At 51.5% G+C, this 11011-nt stretch overlaps 1 protein-coding gene across 2 annotated transcripts in view; it reads right to left on the bottom strand.

Moving 5' to 3' along the window:
- PLS3 (plastin 3) overlaps positions 1 to 10810 on the bottom strand; it is a 40703-nt gene extending 29893 nt beyond the window's left edge. For both annotated transcript variants that reach the window (XM_088538481.1, XM_088538480.1), the window contains exons 1-2: positions 10731 to 10810; positions 4461 to 4610 (exon numbers count right to left, since the gene is read on the bottom strand). The gene's annotated coding sequence lies outside the window, so the exon portion shown is untranslated. The remainder of the gene's footprint in view (positions 1 to 4460; positions 4611 to 10730) is intronic.
- Positions 10811 to 11011: the final 201 nt, after the last annotated feature.

The following is an 11011-nucleotide window of genomic DNA, read 5'->3' on the forward strand; positions in this document are numbered from 1 at the left end:
TGCTCCAAACCCAAACAACATCCCCACTCCCTTCCCAGCAGATTAGCAGGAGTTAGCATGAGATTACGATGGCAGCGTAAACAAGGACCCGGGATTAATATTCCTTCGGATGTTCCTCAGATGGGGTCCTTAACACCGAGTCACTGAGTGCCACCGATGCCACACAGCTGGCAGCTCCGCTGCCTTTCTCCATACGCCCCCCATGAAGAGACTTTCAGCAGAAGGAGCCTGCTTTTCTTCTAGCAGAATACTCACTTACGTTGTTATAGTGCTTTCAGCTGCTGACATTGAGACCCAGTCATAAATTCTTCACAAGCAGGAGTCAAGCTGCAAACCCTTTGCACCAGGAAAATGCACTTAAACCAGCAGCACCACTGGGGCAAAGACCAACACAAACAGCAATAAAGAACACACAATCACCCAATCAAACTTACGAAAAGCAAGACACATTGCAACAAATGCGGGGAACGCCAACCTCTAATTTCCCTTTAGGAGCTAGTGGGTGTACCAGAAGTAGGACGCTGTTGCAAAGCAGGAACTCTCAGTTCCCCGCTCAGTTTCCACACGCCCTGCGTTGCTCGTAGCCATTATTTCTGCCACTAACAATTCACATTGTCCCATGGCAGTTTGAGCATACAAAGTCAAGATAACGCCTCGCTCGCCCTTTCTGCTCTTGTGATGCCAAGCTGGAAAGATAGTATAAAAAATGGGCATAGGAAGGGGGGAAAAAATAAATAAAAAAAGCACACACCACAGGGCTCTAACTTTGCACTTTTCCAATGCAACATGCAGGGAAGAACATGTAAATGGGTCACATTAATGGCAAGATCCTGTTTGCTAAGAACTGCACATCACCTTCTATCTAATCCAGAAAGGATGCAAGTTTCTTATCCGTTGTCTCCAACCTGCGTTTCAAAGACCTAGGGCACTCAGCTTTGGAGAGCCCTTATTTAATGCCTAACATATTGGCAAAGAAACAGTGCCATACATATAAGTTCACTACAGCGTCATCTGCTTTCCTATTTTCCTTCTAGTATCAAAATACTTCTCATATGTTTGCCTTCACAGAGGATTAAAAAAAGAGAGAGATGGAAGACAAAAGGAATTTCTTTTAACCTTCATTTCCCCCCGCCTCAAAAAGGAGGCCCTAATTCTGCAGGAATGTCCCTAGAAGCGTGCAATTAATTATTTTCTTCTCAAAGCAAGACAGTCTCCCCCATCATCTGGAGCCAGGCAACAGAAGCAGTTTTATCAAACCAAACTCAGCCACGAGCCACGCTAATGGGAACCAGGCCCTGGGCAGCGCTACCTACTGCATTCTGGAGCAGAACACCCTCTGCTCCTGTGCCAGCACCCACCAGCATCACCTTGGACCACAGCCTCCATCGCTGTAGCACCCAATGCTGGAGAACTGAGAGCTAGAGAAAGGCCGAAGGCTCCGCACCTAGATTTTGGGAGAGAAGAAAAAGAACTCCTTCCTCGCTCCCTTCTAAAGCCAGTTTTACGGTGTCTGCCCAGGTTGTTACAAAAGTGAAAAATCTCCTATTTGGAAGCCTTTTGCCCTTTAGTCTGGAAGAACCAGAACTGGCCACAGCAGGGTCCACAAAACTTGTGGAGAAAAAGGCCTTTCAGAGAGACATTTGGTCAACAAGGCCAAGTGAACCACTCCCAGCCGACGAAGCCCAAGTCAGAAGTAGGCACGATACAGGCCAAGCCTGTCTGCTCTGCCCTCACAATCATTTATTTAAACCTGATCTCCAGCCCTAAACAGCCTTAGAGGACTCCAGCAAAGTTCAAGGCCCTTATTCCCAGGCAGAGGGGACACACTTGCCCACCCCAGATGGGTTGCAGGCCATCACCTTCCCCCTGAGCAGAAGACAGGGGCTGGTGAGTCGCCAGCATTCGTCACCGCTCTGTAAAACAAGTCGTTGCCTCACAAAAGCACAGCCAAAGACAAGAGAAAGCAAAATAAAATGAGAAAAATAAATCAACAACTGGGATTTACAAGACAGAGAACAGATGCCCAAGGCAAGGAGCAGCTCATCTCTCCCCCTACCCTACGCCAGGGCCAACCACTCTGACTCGCCCATAGAGTCTTGGCTTTGAGGCTTGGCTTTTCTAACACGCAGTGGGGAGATGAGATCACCACACCAGACAGTGGCCAACCTCTTCCTTAATTTGTTTTTTCCCTTTAAAAGAAGGAGGAAGTATGAGCCTCAAATGCAGACAGATGAGAGCGAGAGGAGGGCTCCGGGGAAGGACAAGGCTCCCAACTCCTGTGACTCGGCCTGCAGGACTTGACGTGCTGCTGCCAGCTGAAGTAACTCCCCATCCAAGAGTCCCTTCTGACCCCAAACTCTGCCAGCCTCCCTGCTCTACCCTCAGGGCCCTCCTGAAACCTACAGGAGGCCTTGCCTTTGCCCCAAGATGTTAGCCTAGTGGAAGCAACATAAAAACCCCCACTTAAAAAGCAGAAAGCTAATGAGCTTTTGCCAATGTTTTCTTAATAGCAGCTTCAGCTGAAGCAAAAATTTAAGGAAGAAAAAGGGACTCAATTTCTTCCTGTCCCAGAGCTTCAGCAACCCCACATCCATTCGCCTCTCCATCCCTGTCCAGCCAACTCGTCCCGCTAATAGAAGACAGACCACAGGCTCTGTCCAAGCAGGGTCTGTGGTCACCAGCCTACAGTTTTAAACTCCTCTAGGCCCTGCAAGACGCACAGCTAAAATTTTAATCAAGTCTCTCTGAGAAGTACGTGGCTGGCAGCCAGACACTTGGCTAGACACCGTCCTGACACGGGTCAGCTTAGAACTTTCTGCTGAATTAGCAATAAATGTATTTTTTGAGGCATTTTACAGCTGAAGGGCTTCCTACGGCTGCCAGTGCCCCAGAAGCCATCCAAGCCATGAACACGTTGCGCACAGCTTGCTGAGAAGAAAGGCTATTTTTAATCCAAGCCTACATAGGGTGGAGTTCAGTGTCCAACCAGGCTAAAAAGCCACTATAATCCACAAGACCAACGTCTGGCAACCTTTGCTTACAGGCTGATGTCTGTTCTATTTAGGGGTTGGGAGGAGTTTAGAGGGGGGAAAAATACAAATTAAAAAACAAAGGAGGCTATGAAAAGTGAATAGAGGGAAGGGCCACACTTATCCTGTGGGTTTTTTTCTAAAGAAAAGGACTCTAAAAGAATGAAGATCAGAATACTTTATTTTCTGCTTCCTAGAGTGGTTTCTAAGGTATCATTTACCACCTGGACTGGGAAGGGAAGCACAAGCCCAGTATATCCATGCAACAGAGAAGAGGAGGAGGGCAGCGACACCCGAGGACAAAGCAGAGAAATGGAAACCAACCACAGATGTGCAACCAGGATCCCCAACGGGAAGGTTTCCTATCTGTCCGACACCAATACAGCTCCTGCTGGGACACCTTTCTCTTTCACACGGCTGCAAAAATGGCAAAGATGAGCTGGGTAGTATTCAGAGCAAAGCTAGAGCGACCCAAGGACTGGACAATATGGAAAATTCATCATCATGGTTTATGGCAAACAAGCTATCCTTAAGCAGCAGGGATGTGTGGTGTGCTCTCAGTATTTAAATGACCTCGAGATCACACAGACTTCCTACATAAACAAACCTGCAGGTTTTATTCATTACAGACACAGCCCAACAACTCATTAGGTTAAAGACATTCAATTCAACCCAACCCAACGCAGCCTTATTTCAGCCCGTTATCCTCACTTTCCTAACAGGACACAGAGGGGTTGTCTAAAGGACACAGTTTCTCTCAGCATCTTCAGATGCTCCTTTAGCATCCACCCATAAACTGGAAAGCATGTGCATACAAGAGGAATCAGCATTCAAGAGGAATCAGCATCTCTAGAGCCCTTTCTCTGCCTGAACCCAGCCAGATTTTTAACCCCACTACGGAAGGCTGCAATCATTTATACCACTGGCAGTGGTATAAAGCAAAGAGAGCAGAATGGAAAAGAGTATACTGAGCTAAGTGCCCTTCTTCTTCCCCACACTCTGCTTAATTGACTTGCTTAGCCACACTTGTGATTTAGGTCCCCTAGAAAATTGAATATTTAGTGGGAAAGAGATTACTTATGAGCAGTCAGATTCCCACGAACAGGAACAAAGCTGAGGACCAGCACTGATGTACCACAAGTACAACTATCATTTCAGTCAAGGGTCACCTGGGCAGGGAAAGAAGTCTATAACTAAGCAGCACAACAAACTTCAACCCAGATTTCAGGAGCATAACAGCAAAACTGCGTGCTGAACAGCGCTATTACACTAGGTCGTACATTCACATCTTGCATCTCTCCTTCTCCTCGACTCCATCCATGAGTGATAGCTTCCCACCTCCTATACACTCACTTCCCAACCCAAGCAAGTGAATGAGAGCAGCAAACTGTTTTCAGCTTTAAAAAGAATAAACCAAAAAAAAAGGCTTACTTCAATACATCAGAAATTAGGCCTCCTGCAGAGACAATACACCTTATCTTCTCTTGAAGATCACAGTGAGAGTCTGTCTTCAGGACGATGCAGCAGGGACTCTCAGGAGCATCTGTGAGCTGTCAGTCTCTTTGCAGGAACAAAAACCTACTGAAGAGGCAGGAGAAACAGCTGTGAGCATTTCAGAGGAGGAAATGAGACAAGGAGACTGCTTAGAAGCATATGGTCCATATGGATTGACGTGAGCAGTCGTCAGCAGACCTAACCAAAACTTCCCATTTCAGACAGTTGTCCTGCTTCCCACATCCTCCAACGTGTGCCAAACTGATAATCACATCTTCCCTATCAATTCAAAACCCACTTGGACGCAGTCCTGTGCCACGTGCTCTAGGTGACCCTGCATGTGCTGGGAGGTTGGACTAGATGACCTCTAGAGGTCCCTTCCATCCTTGAGCATTCTGTGATTCTATGAATTCCCAAATGCCTGTACCACACTGGGACAACAAGAACTTCACAGGAGGAGCGGACTTGCTCCGCAGGGAGCACCCAGAGCATCCCACAGCGCCCCAGATCACAGGCCCTTCTAGCCCAGAGGGACACGAGGAAGGAGACCCAGGGCAGCCCCCTCGCCAGGGACGCCCAAGGCAGCAGCCACCCTCGTGACTCACAGCTGCTGAAGGGCGGAGGTCTGATTACACTGAGATAGACTAACAGGAGTCAACCAGCAAAACAGGCAAAGTAGAAAGAGGAGCTCTGGATAAGCCCCTTCCCGCTGATAGCCACTCTCCTGGTGACATGGAGGCTTCATTTTTCATCATTATGTCAGCTACAAACCCAACGACAAAGCTATTTTGGGTAGGCCAAGAGTTAAACAGCAAAACACAGGCCTGAAGCGCTAATTGCTAGGCAAGCACACGCAATATAACTCTGCTATGACACCCAAGCGGGCCAGACAGGATGGACTTGTCATTCATCTCATTTAAACTATGTTACCAAAATGCCACCTGATTGCAGAGTTCCAGGATAGCGTCTGACTCCACAGAGACCAACCAAAGTGGCCGTGCATGGTACTGGGCACCAACCACCAGCATCCAAAGGGACCAAAGAGGTCCACGCCCCTCTAATGGGAATAGACCCATCAGAAGATGGAGGCAAAGCAGGTGGCCCTTCATTCATAATATCCACTGTTAATGGCAGTGATATTATCAGTGCCTGCTACAGGAAAGGGCTGAGACATCAACCCCACAACCAATAATTCCTCTGGATTGAGCAGCAGAGTTATAACAGAGGAAAAATCAGCATGTCCTTCCCTCCTGTCCTGCTCTCCCAGCCTTTGGGGTGGAGACTCCTGCCTCCTTGCTCCATTGGTTCATCGGGTTTTCTTGTTCAGCCACTGCGAGAGGGCAGTTTGCTCTTTACACAGCTGAAGGATCACACCGAGGACACTACACCTTGTTACAAGGAGACTTGCTCAACACCAGGAGAGCTCCTGACTGCACAACGTGCCACACCTGGGATCGCCAACCAGCAGAGGCTCAGGAGTCCCATCCTTCAGCTGGAGCCAAACCACCTCTCGGAGCGTCCCCCCAACAGGTGGACATCAATCCCACCTCCACAGGCATGGACCTCCTGACGAGCCTGTTGGTGTGACACGCTAGAGGAGGCTAAGAATAGAGCACCACATGCCACCAAGGCAGCTGAGGTGGCAGGTGGGGACCACCAAGAGGGGCTTTGCTGGCAGCTGGGATCCCCTAACAAATGGGGCAATGTGGCAATACCACAAAGCCAGTTGCTGCTCAACCGGAGGAAAATTAAACCTACCCAAAATGAGCTTTTTGGGCAAGTTCACATGGGATAACAGGAGCATGCACATTGGTGCAGGGGCGAGCTGATGTAAGCAGGACCATCTCTTTGGAATTATCCAAGTCTCCACCACAGGCAAAACCTTATGTAAAGGCAGGAAGAACATCCAGGACAAGAAACTCCAGTGAGCACTGACAGAACAAGCCTGACCATCACCTACAACTTCAGCATTATGCACAAACTCTGGCAGGATTCAACTCTCACCTTTCTGGAGCAGAAAATTTGTGTTTTGCTCTTACAGGCCAAGGAAAAAGAAACTAAGACAGCAGCTGTGCTAAATGCTGGCGTTTCTTTACAAGCACCATCTATTCACCATGCACACCCTATGCATGCCATGCAGCTGAGCCCTCCTGGTGCAGACACACACCTGGCAGGAACAGAGCACACACAAGCATGGCACAAATGCATTCCTTGTCAAGGCCCATGAAAGGAGCCACCACTGAGTGAATTGCATGTAGGAATTCAAGTCTTCTGTGCACAGGCCACCTTTGTGCCATCAAAGGTCTCTCCCACCTTCAGCTTGGGGAACCCCCTCAACTAGGCCCCAAGCTACATGACATGAGCACCATCCATGCATCCCCTTGCAGCAGGACATGGGATCCTCTGAAGGGCACCCGCATCTCCCCTTGGTTTAAGACACCCTCTGCTAACCCGCTGCCATCCAATACAGTCAACAACAGCCGCGTGTGCCGATGCATCCCGCAACCCGAGCCTGCGGAGCAGAGGCTGTAACAGAGGCACATTCATGGGGAACGGTCACATGTCGGACAGCGATGACCACAGCGCAATTAGTAACCGTCAGCTGAGCTGCTCCTGCTCAAGCCACCTCCAGGACGGACAGGCAGCATCGCCCGTCACCCAAGCACAACAGGCGGCTGTCGGAGCCGGGCACTCGGGTGTCCGGCAATATCAGGTACCTCGGGGCTGCAGGGTGCTGCAAAAGCAAGTAAAGCTCACGTTGGATGGAACGATGATCGTGGGGTGGAGAGTCCCTCAAGGCACCGCTGAGGATGCTCACACACAGATTTCCCCCCTGAGCGAGTCACAACAAATGCAAACACAGTTGCTTCTGCAATAATCCTACTCCCAAAGTGTCAACAGCAACATATGTGCAAAGATGACAACAACAGATGCCGATCTGAGCACTTGGGGAGCCAGGGAAGGCAGAGAGAGCAAGGGGATACTGTGCCATTCATTAAAGTAGCTTAACAAAAACTGATTTAATACATCCTTGCATCACCCTCATTAAAAAAAGTTGATCTTATTTATGCAGTCAGCTCAAAATAAACAGATATTCAGGATATTCTGCTCTGCATATGTATTAAGATTGTTGGATGAACTTATTTCCAGTTCTGCATTTAACTCTACCTTGCACACAGATATAGTAGGAGCAGTTTCTGATTTATGATTGTTTTTTGCCATGTGGTTATCAGCTTTCTGTGCTCCACGAGCTCAGTATCCACAGAGCATGCCCCCTCACACACGACAGTGCTTAGCACACAAAGGTCAGAAATTTGTTCAGATATTACAGCCTCACTCTGAGGTCGTTTCTAATATTGGTTGGAATGGAGAAGTTAAAAATAGTTAAAAATTAATACCTGTTATTGCACCATTCTGGTTGATAACCTGTCACGCGTTCAGCAGGCGGCCCCAAACCCGGCACTGCCTTTGCCAAACTGGTGTCCAGCACCCGCGCAGGTAAAAGCAAAACAGCAACATTTGGAGCCTGAATATAGTTAATCTGAGCATGTTTCCTCTGCTGTTTATTGCTGCTCTGTGCTGCACAGAGATAAAACCAAGCGGCGGCCAAACAAAACAAAGTTCACAGCGCCTCGGCCTCCCTGCAAGCCGCAGAGCCGCGACGTTGCGCGAGCAATGGGAGCGTGCTGCGCTCTCCATGCGGCTTCCCAGCTCCGTGTCCCGGCGGTGGGACAACCCACGGGCCAACCCCGCAACTTGCCGGCCAAAAGCGCTTAAACGCGCGGCGCGAAGCCGCCGGCGCCGCAGGGCCCGGAGCCGCGTGCCGCAGGGCGCTGCGTGCGATGCAGCCGGGCTGCAAAAACACAACCGGGCCAGCGCCGCTTCCTTCAGCGCGGGCCGTTTGCTCACAACACCCTTCTCTTCCCTCTGAGAACAGTCCTACATCACTCAGCACTTTGGAAAGGAAGCAGAGATGCACAAGGTAGCAAACTGTTCCGATTTTGAAGAAACACTAAAACACAGAGCTAACAAGGTGTCTTGGCTTCTACATGGCCTCTTCTATGTTTTTCCCCACTTATTCAGTTAACCCTGGGGAAAAGAGGTTGCTTAGATCACAGATAGGGAACACCTGGGCAGCTTCACCATATAAATCATTACCAGCTGAAATCCAAGACGCCCTCAAGTGCAAAACGAGGATGTCCTAAGTGAGCAACCAAGCACATTTCTACTAATTAGATAACTACCAGCAGCTCTGATGAAGCAATGGACTAAATAGTTTAAAAAAGTAAAAATCATAGGCATTTGCTCCTCTCTAACTCACATCCAATCACATATAGAGAAAAGTATTTCTCTTCTGCTAAAGGAGTAGCTACACACATAAGCAAAAAAAAATACAACTTGGACTTGGGGCACAAAGCAAACACAGGGAAAGGTCCTTAGGAGATGCCAGCAGCGACCCCGCCGTTCCCTGGCTGCAATTCCTCCACAGAGCATCTTAATCCCGGCACAAGCGGCGGAGGCAGCCAGGAGCCCCAGGGGAAGGAACATTAGCCTCGAGCTCCGCATCCATCAGCCAGATCCCTAATGACCACTTCAGTCCCCCCCAGCCCTCCCCGCTGCTAAACTAATCTAGGCAAAACTAGTAACTAGGTTTCTGCAGTTTAATCCGGGTAGATATTTGTCTGTTTTATAGGTGGGGAAACTTTGGGAGCTTAGCGCCGATAAGAGAACAAAGAGCCTGGGTAAATTTAGCTCTTCCTATCTAGCACCAAATAACCAAATTCAATAATCGCGTTAGGATCTTTTCACCGAGACAAAGAGGGAGCAATTCATCTTTCCTGGGGAGCGCATTCCTCCCGAGGAGCTCAGCCACCGCGAGGCAACATCCTCAAATTGTTAAGCGCTTGGCAAGATCTCCAGGCTGCGATAAGAGCGGCGTTCCGAGACTTCTCTTAGCAAGTTATTCTCTAAGAGGTTTTTTTTTTTTTTAAAGAAAAAAAGTCGCTCACATTTGCACCAGCAGATCCGACATCCAAGCTCTGCACGCGGACACCCGGCACCCCCGCGGCCACTGCAGGATCCTGCCCTCAGGGGAGGCTGCGTGTGCCCATCAGCCCTTAAGAAATGCTGCCTGGACAGACAGACAGGCTCCCCCCAGCTCCCCTTTGAGCAAGATTTCTTTGCAACACAGATTGGGTTTCTCCACATCGTTATGCGCAGCACTAACATATGTTGATCTCTGGAACTATTCCCCCTTTATATCCAGCTTCCAGCTGTTACCTTTAAAGCTACCCTGGATGAGGCTGCGGGCATTGCTGAGTTTTTCTTCTCCGGTTACGGCACTGCCAGAAGCCACAAGTGTTACTGGTTGAACAATGGCTCCGAGCGCTCGTTCAAGAGCGGTTTAGCCAAGATGTCTGTTATCTTTTATAGCCTCTTCCCGGGCTGCCCCGGACCAGGAAGGCGCTCGGGGCCGCGCACGCACATTCCACCGGGCTTGTGTAAGGGGCGGCTGCGCTCGCCGCAGCCGCTCTGCTGCAAAAGCCGGGCCGAGGGATGCTCAAACTGAGGGCGCTCACCTAAAAGTTGGCACAGAGCGACCAAACGCATCCTCCGGTGGGGAGGCACCGATGGGAGCTGGAGGTCGAACCCCCTTGCGCTGCTTCCCCGCAGGTAGAAACCCGAACCTGGCAGCAGGGCCCCGCAATACGAGGGACTCGTTGCCGTTGCGAGCGCCAAAACTCGGGGCTATCGCTTAAAAACACGGGGGCAGCGAAGCCAGGAGCGCCGCGCCCCGCGGCCACCAAGCGCCCATTGTTCGGGGCATCGCGGCGGCGGCCGAGCCCCTTCGACCCCGAGCCCCCCCCCCCAGCCTTGCACCCGCTTCGACGCCGCGAGCGGCCACGCTGTTTTTATTATTATTACCTTCCCCATAACAAAAAGAGAGAAATAACGCAAAAGTTAAAGTTGCGCGCGGGCTCCGCGCCCCTTCGGGCGCTTCTGGGCGGCGCGGGAAGCGGCGGCTCCCTCCCCCCTCCCTCCCTAGCCCGGGGCTGCACGAGCCGCAGCCGGGCGCCCGCTCCGCTCCGCGGCCGAGCCCCGACGGGGCGGCCCCGCCGGCGGCACCGGCGGCAGCAGCCGGGACGCTGAGGCCGGAGCCGCTCGCCCCGCGCCCGGAGCCGCTCGCCACCCGCTCGCCACACTCACCCGCCGCGCTCCGCGCCGCGCTCCGTGCCCCGCTGCCCGCGCTCCGCCCGGCCCCGCCGCCCCGGCCCGATTGGGCGGCGCGGCCGCGCATCACGGTGCCTCGGCGCGGTCATTAGGCACCAGGGTAGTCACTCAGGGCGGGGAGAAGTCGCGGGCCGCCCTCCTCCTGCCGCCTGCTCCGCCCGGCTCCGCCCGGCCCGGCCCGCGCCCCTCTCCGCCGCCTCGGGGCTGCCGCCGGGCTGGGCGCAGCCCTCCCGGCCCCACATCCCAACCCGCCGTCC

This window comes from Tinamus guttatus, unplaced genomic scaffold (genome assembly GCF_059628265.1).
Source record: "Tinamus guttatus ecotype Peru unplaced genomic scaffold, ASM5962826v1 Tinamus_guttatus_pri_ptg001087l, whole genome shotgun sequence".
Classification (NCBI taxonomy): Eukaryota; Metazoa; Chordata; class Aves; order Tinamiformes; family Tinamidae; genus Tinamus; species Tinamus guttatus.